Here is a 13923-nt window from a genome sequence, read left to right as displayed (position 1 = left end):
TTTCGATCACCGAGGCTTTTTGAGGCTCTAAAATGTGTAAATATCGAATAAAAGTATTCTATGAGGTTTGAATACTCAAAAGAAAAAGCCTACAACACCTGGTGTTCCCAAGCGGTCACCCATCCAAGTACTAACCAGGCCCAATGTTGCTTAACTTCGGTGATCGGACGAGAACCGGTGCATTCAACATGGTATGGTCGTAGGCATTTGCGTAAGTGGGAGCGAATTTATATACAACAGTATTGTATTGTAGTCTTATATTCATATACAGGATCACTTTAACTCGCCGCCTTGCGGTTTGCAAAATAGTCACTTAATACATGCAATTTGAGCCACGTTTGTGTTATAATTTATGCAATTCGTAGCCATACAGTGTATTATGACCAACGCAAAAACTTTTTGCTTCCAACCTTCCACAATACAGTGGAACGGCCCCAAAACAAGGGAGAGATGAATTGGGTCCGAGGAACCTGTTCAACCGGACATTGAACCGGAGGCATGACTTCAGTGGGTTTAGGCCGGTACTTGGGAAAATCATAGCTGAAATGCTTTTAGCCTAATTGTTGTGATAAACTTATTAAATAGGTAAGTCTTAACTCTATTTGATAAGTTTTATTTGAATGCACTCTGCGTTAGCGAAGTGCAGCCTAGAGAATGGAACTCAGCGATTTGCACTTAAAAGTTAGATTTATAAAGGGAAATTCTACAATTTGTATTGATGTTTCCGAGACAGTTCCAAATATCAAATATACAGTAAACGCAATCAGGGGAACTATTAGAATGGCCTTTACAAGTATATGGGGTGTGTTTGGAGCAATGGTTATTGCTGAAATTGTCATTTACAAAAAGTATCCGCGCTCGATGAGGCATAACTTTTTCGATCACCGAACATAGTTTTGGCCACCAAATCGTCAATTTTAGTCCGAAATGGCTCATTTTTTGTGGGCATGCTCCACTTGAGCCATTGTTGAGGATAAAATAAAAAAACCTGGCACAGCGAACCATTTTGGACAAGTTTTCACCAATTTGCAAAAAAAGTATCCGCGCTCGATGAGGCTTAACTTTTTCGATCACCGAACTTTGTTTCGGCCACCAAATCGTCAATTTTAGTCCGAATTGGCTCATTTTTAGTGGGCATGCTCCACTTGAGCCATAATTGAGGATAAGATAAAAAATCTGGCACAGCGAACCATTTTGGACAAGTTTTCACCAATTTCCAAAAGTATCCGCGCTCGATGAGGCTTAACTTTTTCGATCACCGAGGCTTTTTGAGGCTCTAAAATGTGTAAATATCGAATTAAAGTATTCTATGAGGTTTGAATACTCAAAAGAAAAAGCCTACAACACCTGGTGTTCCCAAGCGGTCACCCATCCAAGTACTAACCAGGCCCAATGTTGCTTAACTTCGGTGATCGGACGAGAACCGGTGCATTCAACATGGTATGGTCGTAGGCATTTGCGTAAGTGGGAGCGAATTTATATACAACAGTATTGTATTGTAGTCTTATATTCATATACAGGATCACTTTAACTCGCTGCCTTGCGGTTTGCAAAATAGTCACTTAATACATGCAATTTGAGCCACGTTTGTGTTATAATTTATGCAATTCGTAGCCATACAGTGTATTATGACCAACGCAAAAACTTTTTGCTTCCAACCTTCCACAATACAGTGGAACGGCCCCAAAACAAGGGAGAGATGAATTGGGTCCGAGGAACCTGTTCAACCGGACATTGAACCGGAGGCATGACTTCAGTGGGTTTAGGCCGGTACTTGGGAAAATCATAGCTGAAATGCTTTTAGCCTAATTGTTGTGATAAACTTATTAAATAGGTAAGTCTTAACTCTATTTGATAGGTTTTATTTGAATGCACTCTGCGTTAGCGGAGTGCAGCCTAGAGAATGGAACTCAGCGATTTGCACTAACGTAAAAGTTAGTTTAATAAAGGGAAATTTTACAATTAGTATTGATGTTTCCGAGACAGTTCCAAATATACAGTAAACGCAAGCAGGGGAACTATTAAAATGGCCTTTTCAAGTATATGGGGTGTGTTTGGAGCAATGGTTATTGCTGAAATTGTCATTTACAAAAAGTATCCGCGCTCGATGAGGCTTAACTTTTTCGATCACCGAACTTAGTTTTGGCCACCAAATCGTCAATTTTAGTCCGAAATGGCTCATTTTTTGTGGGCATGCTCCACTTGAGCCATAGTTGAGGATAAAATAAAAAAATCTGGCACAGCGAACCATTTTGGACAAGTTTTCACCTATTTCCAAAAAAGTATCCGCGCTCGATGAGGCTTAACTTTTTCAATCACCGAACTTTGTTTCGACCACCAAATCGTCAATTTTAGTCCGAATTGGTTCATTTTTTGTGGGCATGCTCCACTTGAGCCATAGTTGAGGATAAAATAAAAAAAAATCTGGCACAGCGAACCATTTTGGACAAGTTTTCACCAATTTCCAAAAAAGTATCCGCGCTCGATGAGGCTTAACTTTTTCGATCACCGAGGCTTTTTGAGGCTCTAAAATGTGTAAATATCGAATAAAAGTATTCTATGAGGTTTGAATACTCAAAAGAAAAAGCCTACAACACCTGGTGTTCCCAAGCGGTCACCCATCCAAGTACTAACCAGGCCCAATGTTGCTTAACTTCGGTGATCGGACGAGAACCGGTGCATTCAACATGGTATGGTCGTAGGCATTTGCGTAAGTGGGAGCGAATTTATATACAACAGTATTGTATTGTAGTCTTATATTCATATACAGGATCACTTTAACTCGCCGCCTTGCGGTTTGCAAAATAGTCACTTAATACATGCAATTTGAGCCACGTTTGTGTTATAATTTATGCAATTCGTAGCCATACAGTGTATTATGACCAACGCAAAAACTTTTTGCTTCCAACCTTCCACAATACAGTGGAACGGCCCCAAAACAAGGGAGAGATGAATTGGGTCCGAGGAACCTGTTCAACCGGACATTGAACCGGAGGCATGACTTCAGTGGGTTTAGGCCGGTACTTGGGAAAATCATAGCTGAAATGCTTTTAGCCTAATTGTTGTGATAAACTTATTAAATAGGTAAGTCTTAACTCTATTTGATAAGTTTTATTTGAATGCACTCTGCGTTAGCGGAGTGCAGCCTAGAGAATGGAACTCAGCGATTTGCACTTAAAAGTTAGTTTTATAAAGGGAAATTCTACAATTTGTATTGATGTTTCCGAGACAGTTCCAAATATCAAATATACAGTAAACGCAATCAGGGGAACTATTAGAATGGCCTTTACAAGTATATGGGGTGTGTTTGGAGCAATGGTTATTGCTGAAATTGTCATTTACAAAAAGTATCCGCGCTCGATGAGGCTTAACTTTTTCGATCACCGAACTTAGTTTTGGCCACCAAATCGTCATTTTTAGTCCGAAATGGCTCATTTTTTGTGGGCATGCTCCACTTGAGCCATAGTTGAGGATAAAATAAAAAAATCTGGCACAGCGAACCATTTTGGACAAGTTTTCACCTATTTCCAAAAAAGTATCCGCGCTCGATGAGGCTTAACTTTTTCAATCACCGAACTTTGTTTCGACCACCAAATCGTCAATTTTAGTCCGAATCGGTTCATTTTTTGTGGGCATGCTCCACTTGAGCCATAGTTGAGGATAAAATAAAAAATATGGCACAGCGAACCATTTTGGACAAGTTTTCACCAGTTTCCAAAAAAGTATCCGCGCTCGATGAGGCTTAACTTTTTCGATCACCGAGGCTTTTTGAGGCTCTAAAATGTGTAAATATCGAATAAAAGTATTCTATGAGGTTTGAATACTCAAAAGAAAAAGCCTACAACACCTGGTGTTCCCAAGCGGTCACCCATCCAAGTACTAACCAGGCCCAATGTTGCTTAACTTCGGTGATCGGACGAGAACCGGTGCATTCAACATGGTATGGTCGTAGGCATTTGCGTAAGTGGGAGCGAATTTATATACAACAGTATTGTATTGTAGTCTTATATTCATATACAGGATCACTTTAACTCGCCGCCTTGCGGTTTGCAAAATAGTCACTTAATACATGCAATTTGAGCCACGTTTGTGTTATAATTTATGCAATTCGTAGCCATACAGTGTATTATGACCAACGCAAAAACTTTTTGCTTCCAACCTTCCACAATACAATGGAACGGCCCCAAAACAAGGGAGAGATGAATTGGGTCCGAGGAACCTGTTCAACCGGACATTGAACCGGAGGCATGACTTCAGTGGGTTTAGGCCGGTACTTGGGAAAATCATAGCTGAAATGCTTTTAGCCTAATTGTTGTGATAAACTTATTAAATAGGTAAGTCTTAACTCTATTTGATAAGTTTTATTTGAATGCACTCTGCGTTAGCGGAGTGCAGCCTAGAGAATGGAACTCAGCGATTTGCACTTAAAAGTTAGATTTATAAAGGGAAATTCTACAATTTGTATTGATGTTTCCGAGACAGTTCCAAATATCAAATATACAGTAAACGCAATCAGGGGAACTATTAGAATGGCCTTTACAAGTATATGGGGTGTGTTTGGAGCAATGGTTATTGCTGAAATTGTCATTTACAAAAAGTATCCGCGCTCGATGAGGCATAACTTTTTCGATCACCGAACATAGTTTTGGCCACCAAATCGTCAATTTTAGTCCGAAATGGCTCATTTTTTGTGGGCATGCTCCACTTGAGCCATAATTGAGGATAAAATAAAAAAACCTGGCACAGCGAACCATTTTGGACAAGTTTCCACCAATTTCCAAAAAAGTATCCGCGCTCGATGAGGCTTAACTTTTTCGATCACCGAACTTTGTTTCGGCCACCAAATCGTCAATTTTAGTCCGAATTGGCTCATTTTTAGTGGGCATGCTCCACTTGAGCCATAGTTGAGGATAAAATAAAAAATCTGGCACAGCGAACCATTTTGGACAAGTTTTCACCAATTTCCAAAAAAGTATCCGCGCTCGATGAGGCTTAACTTTTTCGATCACCGAGGCTTTTTGAGGCTCTAAAGTGTGTAAATATCGAATAAAAGTATTCTATGAGGTTTGAATACTCAAAAGAAAAAGACTACAACACCTGGTGTTCCCAAGCGGTCACCCATCCAAGTACTAACCAGGCCCAATGTTGCTTAACTTCGGTGATCGGACGAGAACCGGTGCATTCAACATGGTATGGTCGTAGGCATTTGCGTAAGTGGGAGCGAATTTATATACAACAGTATTGTATTGTAGTCTTATATTCATATACAGGATCACTTTAACTCACCGCCTTGCGGTTTGCAAAATAGTCACTTAATACATGCAATTTTAGCCACGTTTGTGTTATAATTTATGCAATTCGTAGCCATACAGTGTATTATGACCAACGCAAAAACTTTTTGCTTCCAACCTTCCACAATACAGTGGAACGGCCCCAAAACAAGGGAGAGATGAATTGGGTCCGAGGAACCTGTTCAACCGGACATTGAACCGGAGGCATGACTTCAGTGGGTTTAGGCCGGTACTTGGGAAAATCATAGCTGAAATGCTTTTAGCCTAATTGTTGTGATAAACTTATTAAATAGGTAAGTCTTAACTCTATTTGATAAGTTTTATTTGAATGCACTCTGCGTTAGCGGAGTGCAGCCTAGAGAATGGAACTCAGCGATTTGCACTTAAAAGTTAGATTTATAAAGGGAAATTCTACAATTTGTATTGATGTTTCCGAGACAGTTCCAAATATCAAATATACAGTAAACGCAATCAGGGGAACTATTAGAATGGCCTTTACAAGTATATGGGGTGTGTTTGGAGCAATGGTTATTGCTGAAATTGTCATTTACAAAAAGTATCCGCGCTCGATGAGGCATAACTTTTTCGATCACCGAACATAGTTTTGGCCACCAAATCGTCAATTTTAGTCCGAAATGGCTCATTTTTTGTGGGCATGCTCCACTTGAGCCATAATTGAGGATAAAATAAAAAAACCTGGCACAGCGAACCATTTTGGACAAGTTTTCACCAATTTCCAAAAAAGTATCCGCGCTCGATGAGGCTTAACTTTTTCGATCACCGAACTTTGTTTCGGCCACCAAATCGTCAATTTTAGTCCGAATTGGCTCATTTTTAGTGGGCATGCTCCACTTGAGCCATAGTTGAGGATAAAATAAAAAATCTGGCACAGCGAACCATTTTGGACAAGTTTTCACCAATTTCCAAAAAAGTATCCGCGCTCGATGAGGCTTAACTTTTTCGATCACCGAGGCTTTTTGAGGCTCTAAAGTGTGTAAATATCGAATAAAAGTATTCTATGAGGTTTGAATACTCAAAAGAAAAAGCCTACAACACCTGGTGTTCCCAAGCGGTCACCCATCCAAGTACTAACCAGGCCCAATGTTGCTTAACTTCGGTGATCGGACGAGAACCGGTGCATTCAACATGGTATGGTCGTAGGCATTTGCGTAAGTGGGAGCGAATTTATATACAACAGTATTGTATTGTAGTCTTATATTCATATACAGGATCACTTTAACTCGCCGCCTTGCGGTTTGCAAAATAGTCACTTAATACATGCAATTTGAGCCACGTTTGTGTTATAATTTATGCAATTCGTAGCCATACAGTGTATTATGACCAACGCAAAAACTTTTTGCTTCCAACCTTCCACAATACAGTGGAACGGCCCCAAAACAAGGGAGAGATGAATTGGGTCCGAGGAACCTGTTCAACCGGACATTGAACCGGAGGCATGACTTCAGTGGGTTTAGGCCGGTACTTGGGAAAATCATAGCTGAAATGCTTTTAGCCTAATTGTTGTGATAAACTTATTAAATAGGTAAGTCTTAACTCTATTTGATAAGTTTTATTTGAATGCACTCTGCGTTAGCGGAGTGCAGCCTAGAGAATGGAACTCAGCGATTTGCACTTAAAAGTTAGTTTTATAAAGGGAAATTCTACAATTTGTATTGATGTTTCCGAGACAGTTCCAAATATCAAATATACAGTAAACGCAATCAGGGGAACTATTAGAATGGCCTTTACAAGTATATGGGGTGTGTTTGGAGCAATGGTTATTGCTGAAATTGTCATTTACAAAAAGTATCCGCGCTCGATGAGGCTTAACTTTTTCGATCACCGAACTTAGTTTTGGCCACCAAATCGTCAATTTTAGTCCTAAATGGCTCATTTTTTGTGGGCATGCTCCACTTGAGCCATAGTTGAGGATAAAATAAAAAATCTGGCACAGCGAACCATTTTGGACAAGTTTTCACCAATTTCCAAAAAAGTATCCGCGCTCGATGAGGCTTAACTTTTTCAATCACCGAACTTTGTTTCGACCACCAAATCGTCAATTTTAGTCCGAATCGGTTCATTTTTTGTGGGCATGCTCCACTTGAGCCATAGTTGAGGATAAAATAAAAAATCTGGCACAGCGAACCATTTTGGACAAGTTTTCACCAATTTCCAAAAAAGTATCCGCGCTCGATGAGGCTTAACTTTTTCGATCACCGAGGCTTTTTGAGGCTCTAAAATGTGTAAATATCGAATAAAAGTATTCTATGAGGTTTGAATACTCAAAAGAAAAAGCCTACAACACCTGGTGTTCCCAAGCGGTCACCCATCCAAGTACTAACCAGGCCCAATGTTGCTTAACTTCGGTGATCGGACGAGAACCGGTGCATTCAACATGGTATGGTCGTAGGCATTTGCGTAAGTGGGAGCGAATTTATATACAAAAGTATTGTATTGTAGTCTTATATTCATATACAGGATCACTTTAACTCGCCGCCTTGCGGTTTGCAAAATAGTCACTTAATACATGCAATTTGAGCCACGTTTGTGTTATAATTTATGCAATTCGTAGCCATACAGTGTATTATGACCAACGCAAAAACTTTTTGCTTCCAACCTTCCACAATACAGTGGAACGGCCCCAAAACAAGGGAGAGATGAATTGGGTCCGAGGAACCTGTTCAACCGGACATTGAACCGGAGGCATGACTTCAGTGGGTTTAGGCCGGTACTTGGGAAAATCATAGCTGAAATGCTTTTAGCCTAATTGTTGTGATAAACTTATTAAATAGGTAAGTCTTAACTCTATTTGATAAGTTTTATTTGAATGCACTCTGCGTTAGCGGAGTGCAGCCTAGAGAATGGAACTCAGCGATTTGCACTTAAAAGTTAGTTTTATAAAGGGAAATTCTACAATTTGTATTGATGTATCCGAGACAGTTCCAAATATCAAATATACAGTAAACGCAAGCAGGGGAACTATTAGAATGGCCTTTACAAGTATATGGGGTGTGTTTGGAGCAATGGTTATTGCTGAAATTCTCATTTACAAAAAGTATCCGCGCTCGATGAGGCATAACTTTTTCGATCACCGAACATAGTTTTGGCCACCAAATCGTCAATTTTAGTCCGAAATGGCTCATTTTTGGTGGGCATGCTCCACATGAGCCATAGTTGAGGATAAAATAAAAAAATCTGGCACAGCGAACCATTTTGGACAAGTTTTCACCAATTTCCAAAAAAGTATCCGCGCTCGATGAGGCTTAACTTTTTCGATCACCGAACTTTGTTTCGGCCACCAAATCGTCAATTTTAGTCCGAATTGGCTCATTTTTAGTGGGCATGCTCCACTTGAGCCATAGTTGAGTATAAAATAAAAAATCTGGCACAGCGAACCATTTTGGACAAGTTTTCACCAATTTCCAAAAAAGTATCCGCGCTCGATGAGGCTTAACTTTTTCGATCACCGAGGCTTTTTGAGGCTCTAAAATGTGTAAATATCGAATAAAGTATTCTATGAGGTTTGAATACTCAAAAGAAAAAGCCTACAACACCTGGTGTTCCCAAGCGGTCACCCATCCAAGTACTAACCAGGCCCAATGTTGCTTAACTTCGGTGATCGGACGAGAACCGGTGCATTCAACATGGTATGGTCGTAGGCATTTGCGTAAGTGGGAGCGAATTTATATACAACAGTATTGTATTGTAGTCTTGTATTCATATACAGGATCACTTTAACTCGCCGCCTTGCGGTTTGCAAAATAGTCACTTAATACATGCAATTTGAGCCACGTTTGTGTTATAATTTATGCAATTCGTAGCCATACAGTGTATTATGACCAACGCAAAAACTTTTTGCTTCCAACCTTCCACAATACAGTGGAACGGCCTCAAAACAAGGGAGAGATGAATTGGGTCCGAGGAACCTGTTCAACCGGACATTGAACCGGAAGCATGACTTCAGTGGGTTTAGGCCGGTACTTGGGAAAATCATAGCTGAATTGCTTTTAGCCTAATTGTTGTGATAAACTTATTAAATAGGTAAGTATCAACTCTATTTGATAAGTTTTGTTTGAATGCACTCTGCGTTAGCGCAGTGCAGCCTAAAAAAGGGAACTCAGCGATTTGCACTAACTTAAAAGTTAGTTTAATAAAGGGAAATTTTACAATTAGTATTGATGTTTCCGAGACAGTTCCAAATACCAAATATACAGTAAACGCAAGCAGGGGAACTATTAGAATGGCCTTTACAAGTATATGGGGTGTGTTTGGAGCAGTGGTTATTGCTGAAATTGTCATTTACATAAAGTATCCGCGCTCGATGAGGCATAACTTTTTCGATCACCGAACTTAATTTTGGCCACCAAATCGTCAATTTTAGTCCGAAATGGCTCATTTTTTGTGGGCATGCTCCACTTGAGCCCAAGTTGGGGATAAAATAAAAAAAACTGGCACAGCGAACCATTTTGGACAAATTTTTACCAATTTCCAAAAAAGTATCCGCGCTCGATGAGGCTTAACTTTTTCGATCACCGAGGCTTTTTGAGGCTCTAAAATGTGTAAATATCGAATAAAAGTATTCTATGAGGTTTGAATACTCAAAAGAAAAAACCTACAACACCTGGTGCTCCCAAGCGGTCACCCTTCCAAATACTAACCAGGCCCAATGTTGCTTAACTTCGGTGATCGAACGAGAACCGGTGCATTCAACATGGTTTGGTCGTAGGCATTTGCGTAAGTGGGAGCGAATTTATTTACAACAGTATTGTATTGTAGTCTTATATTCATATACAGGATCACTTTAACTCGCCGCCTTGCGGTTTGCAAAATAGTCACTTAATACATGCAATTTGAGCCACGTTTGTGTTATAATTTATGCAATTCGTAGCCATACAGTGTATTATGACCAACGCACAAACTTTTTGCTTCCAACCTTCCACAATACAGTGGAACGGCCCCAAGACAAGGGAGAGATGAATTGGGTCCGAGGAACCTGTTCAACCGGACATTGAACCGGAGGCATGACTTCAGTGGGTTTAGGCCGGTACTTGGGAAAATCATAGCTCAATTGCTTTTAGCCTAATTGTTTTGATAAACTTAATAAATAGGTAAGTATCAACTCTATTTGATAAGTTTTATTTGAATGAACTCTGCGTTAGCGGAGTGCAGCCTAAAGAATGGAACTCAGCGCTTTGCACTAACTTAAAAGTTAGTTTAATAAAGGGAAATTTTACAATTAGTATTGATGTTTCCGAGACAGTTCCAAATACCAAATATACAGTAAACGCAAGCAGGGGAACTATTAGAATGGCCTTTACAAGTATATGGGGTGTGTTTGGAGCAATGGTTATTGCTGAAATTGTCATTTACATAAAGTATCCGCGCTCGATGAGGCATAACTTTTTCGATCACCGAACTTAATTTTGGCCACCAAATCGTCAATTTTAGTCCGAAATGGCTCATTTTTTGTGGGCATGCTCCACTTGAGCCCAAGTTGGGGATAAAATAAAAAAAACTGGCACAGCGAACCATTTTGGACAAATTTTCACCAATTTCCAAAAAAGTATCCGCGCTCGATGAGGCTTAACTTTTTCGATCACCGAGGCTTTTTGAGGCTCTAAAATGTGTAAATATCGAATAAAAGTACTCTATGAGGTTTGAATACTCAAAAGAAAAAACCTACAACACCTGGTGCTCCCAAGCGGTCACCCTTCCAAATACTAACCAGGCCCATTGTTGCTTAACTTCGGTGATCGAACGAGAACCGGTGCATTCAACATGGTATGGTCGTAGGCATTTGCGTAAGTGGGAGCGAATTTATTTACAACAGTATTGTATTGTAGTCTTATATTCATATACAGGATCACTTTAACTCGCCGCCTTGCGGTTTGCAAAATAGTCACTTAATACATGCAATTTGAGCCACGTTTGTGTTATAATTTATGCAATTCGTAGCCATACAGTGTATTATGACCAACGCGCAAACTTTTTGCTTCCAACCTTCCACAATACAGTGGAACGGCCCCAAGACAAGGGAGAGATGAATTGGGTCCGAGGAACCTGTTCAACCGGACATTGAACCGGAGGCATGACTTCAGTGGGTTTAGGCCGGTACTTGGGAAAATCATAGCTCAATTGCTTTTAGCCTAATTGTTTTGATAAACTTATTAAATAGGTAAGTATCAACTCTATTTGATAAGTTTTATTTGAATGAACTCTGCGTTAGCGGAGTGCAGCCTAAAGAATGGAACTCAGCGCTTTGCACTAACTTAAAAGTTAGTTTAATAAAGGGAAATTTTACAATTAGTATTGATGTTTCCGAGACAGTTCCAAATACCAAATATACAGTAAACGCAAGCAGGGGAACTATTAGAATGGCCTTTACAAGTATATGGGGTGTGTTTGGAGCAATGGTTATTGTTGAAATTGTCATTTACAAAAAGTATCCGCGCTCGATGAGGCATAACTTTTTCGATCACCGAACTTAGTTTTGGCCACCAAATCGTCAATTTTAGTCCGAAAGGGCTCATTTTTTGTGGGCATGCTCCACTTGAGCCATAATTGGGGATAAAATAAAAAAAACTGGCACAGCGAACCATTTTGGACAAGTTTTCACCAATTTCCAAAAAAGTATCCGCGCTCGATGAGGCTTAACTTTTTCGATCACCGAGGCTTTTTGAGGCTCTAAAATGTGTAAATATCGAATAAAAAAATTCTATGAGGTTTGAATACTCAAAAGAAAAAACCTACAACACCTGGTGCTCCCAAGCGGTCACCCTTCCAAGTACTAACCAGGCCCAATGTTGCTTAACTTCGGTGATCGAACGAGAACCGGTGCATTCAATATGGTATGGTCGTAGGCATTTGCGTGAGTGGAAGCGAATTTATTTACAACAGTATTGTATTGTAGTCTTATATTCATATACAGGATCACTTTAACTCGCCGCCTTGCGGTTTGCAAAATAGTCACTTAATACATGCAATTTGAGCCACGTTTGTGTTATAATTTATGCAATTCGTAGCCATACAGTGTATTATGACCAACGCACAAACTTTTTGCTTCCAACCTTCCACAATACAGTGGAACGGCCCCAAGACAAGGGAGAGATGAATTGGGTCCGAGGAACCTGTTCAACCGGACATTGAACCGGAGGCCTGACTTCAGTGGGTTTAGGCCGGTACTTGGGAAAATCATAGCTCAATTGCTTTTAGCCTAATTGTTTTGATAAACTTATTAAATAGGTAAGTATCAACTCTATTTGATAAGTTTTATTTGAATGCACTCTGCGTTAGCGGAGTGTAGCCTAAAGAATGGAACTCAGCGATTTGCACTAACTTAAAAGTTAGTTTAATAAAGGGAAATTCTACAATTAGTATTGATGTTTCCGAGACAGTTCCAAATACCAAATATACAGTAAACGCAACCAGAGGAACTATTAGAATGGCCTCTACAAGTATATGGGGTGTGTTTGGAGCAATGGTTATTGCTGAAATTGTCATTTACAAAAAGTATCCGCGCTCGATGAGGCATAACTTTTTCGATCACCGAACTTAGTTTTGGCCACCAAATCGTCAATTTTAGTCCGAAATGGCTCATTTTTTGTGGGCATGCTCCACTTGAGCCATAGTTGGGGATAAAATAAAAAAATCTGGCACAGCGAACCATTTTGGACAAGTTTTCACCAATTTCCAAAGAAGTATCCGCGCTCGATGAGGCTTAACTTTTTCGATCACCGAGGCTTTTTGAGGCTCTAAAATGTGTAAATATCGAATAAAAGTATTCTATGAGGTTTGAATACTCGAAAAAAAAAACCTACAACACCTGGTGCTCCCAAGCGGTCACCCTTCCAAGTACTAACCAGGCCCAATGTTGCTTAACTTCGGTGATCGGACGAGAACCGGTGCATTCAACATGGTATGGTCGTAGGCATTTGCGTAAGTGGGAGCGAATTTATTTACAACAGTTTTGTATTGTAGTCTTATATTCATATACAGGATCACTTTAACTCGCCGCCTTGCGGTTTGCAAAATAGCCACTTAATACATGCAATTTTAGCCACGGTTGTGTTATAATTTATGCAATTCGTAGCCATACAGTGTATTATGACCAACGCACAAACTTTTTGCTTCCAACCATCCACAATACAGTGGAACGGCCCCATAACAAGGGAGAGATGAATTGGGTCCGAGGAACCTGTTCAACCGGACATTGAACCGGAAGCATGACTTCAGTGGGTTTAGGCCGGTACTTGGGAAAATCATAGATAAATTGCTTTTAGCCTAATTGTTGTGATAAACTTATTAAATAAGTAAGTATCAACTCTATTTGATAAGTTTTATTTGAATGCACTCTGCGTTAGCGGAGTGCAGCCTAAAGAATGGAACTCAGCGATTTGCACTAACTTAAAAGTTAGTTTAATAAAGGGAAATTTTACAATTAGTATTGATGCTTCCGAGACAGTTCCAAATACCAAATATACAATAAACGCAAGCAGGGGAACTATTAGAATGGCCTTTACAAGTATATGGGGTGTGTTTGGAGCAATGGTTATTGCTGAAATTGTCATTTACAAAAAGTATCCGCGCTCGATGAGGCTTAACTTTTTCGATCACCGAACTTAGTTTTAGCCAC

The 13923-nt window shown here is 39.8% G+C and overlaps 12 non-coding genes across 12 annotated transcripts; all 12 read right to left on the bottom strand.

The window, feature by feature from the left end:
* Nucleotides 1-86: 86 nt before the first annotated feature.
* LOC142346554 (5S ribosomal RNA) lies at nucleotides 87-205 on the bottom strand. The gene has a single exon (XR_012759607.1). It is a non-coding gene; the product is annotated as a 5S ribosomal RNA (ribosomal RNA).
* Nucleotides 206-1335: 1130 nt separating this feature from the next.
* On the bottom strand, nucleotides 1336-1454 carry LOC142346553 (5S ribosomal RNA). Its single transcript, XR_012759606.1, has one exon. It is a non-coding gene; the product is annotated as a 5S ribosomal RNA (ribosomal RNA).
* A 1131-nt stretch (nucleotides 1455-2585) lies between these two features.
* Nucleotides 2586-2704, bottom strand: LOC142346552 (5S ribosomal RNA). The gene has a single exon (XR_012759605.1). It is a non-coding gene; the product is annotated as a 5S ribosomal RNA (ribosomal RNA).
* Nucleotides 2705-3835: 1131 nt separating this feature from the next.
* LOC142346550 (5S ribosomal RNA) lies at nucleotides 3836-3954 on the bottom strand. Its single transcript, XR_012759604.1, has one exon. It is a non-coding gene; the product is annotated as a 5S ribosomal RNA (ribosomal RNA).
* Nucleotides 3955-5085: 1131 nt separating this feature from the next.
* Nucleotides 5086-5204, bottom strand: LOC142346968 (5S ribosomal RNA). The gene has a single exon (XR_012760000.1). It is a non-coding gene; the product is annotated as a 5S ribosomal RNA (ribosomal RNA).
* Nucleotides 5205-6335: 1131 nt separating this feature from the next.
* Nucleotides 6336-6454, bottom strand: LOC142346548 (5S ribosomal RNA). Its single transcript, XR_012759602.1, has one exon. It is a non-coding gene; the product is annotated as a 5S ribosomal RNA (ribosomal RNA).
* A 1130-nt stretch (nucleotides 6455-7584) lies between these two features.
* Nucleotides 7585-7703, bottom strand: LOC142346547 (5S ribosomal RNA). Its single transcript, XR_012759601.1, has one exon. It is a non-coding gene; the product is annotated as a 5S ribosomal RNA (ribosomal RNA).
* Nucleotides 7704-8833: 1130 nt separating this feature from the next.
* On the bottom strand, nucleotides 8834-8952 carry LOC142346546 (5S ribosomal RNA). The gene has a single exon (XR_012759600.1). It is a non-coding gene; the product is annotated as a 5S ribosomal RNA (ribosomal RNA).
* Nucleotides 8953-9900: 948 nt separating this feature from the next.
* On the bottom strand, nucleotides 9901-10019 carry LOC142347273 (5S ribosomal RNA). Its single transcript, XR_012760284.1, has one exon. It is a non-coding gene; the product is annotated as a 5S ribosomal RNA (ribosomal RNA).
* A 948-nt stretch (nucleotides 10020-10967) lies between these two features.
* Nucleotides 10968-11086, bottom strand: LOC142347266 (5S ribosomal RNA). Its single transcript, XR_012760277.1, has one exon. It is a non-coding gene; the product is annotated as a 5S ribosomal RNA (ribosomal RNA).
* A 948-nt stretch (nucleotides 11087-12034) lies between these two features.
* Nucleotides 12035-12153, bottom strand: LOC142347253 (5S ribosomal RNA). The gene has a single exon (XR_012760265.1). It is a non-coding gene; the product is annotated as a 5S ribosomal RNA (ribosomal RNA).
* A 948-nt stretch (nucleotides 12154-13101) lies between these two features.
* Nucleotides 13102-13220, bottom strand: LOC142347166 (5S ribosomal RNA). Its single transcript, XR_012760184.1, has one exon. It is a non-coding gene; the product is annotated as a 5S ribosomal RNA (ribosomal RNA).
* Between the last annotated feature and the right edge of the window lie 703 nt (nucleotides 13221-13923).

This window comes from Convolutriloba macropyga, chromosome 9 (assembly GCF_964194025.1).
Source record: "Convolutriloba macropyga chromosome 9, txConMacr16.3, whole genome shotgun sequence".
Lineage (NCBI taxonomy): Eukaryota > Metazoa > Xenacoelomorpha > Acoela > Convolutidae > Convolutriloba > Convolutriloba macropyga.
This window is presented reverse-complemented; position numbering and strand designations above follow the sequence as displayed.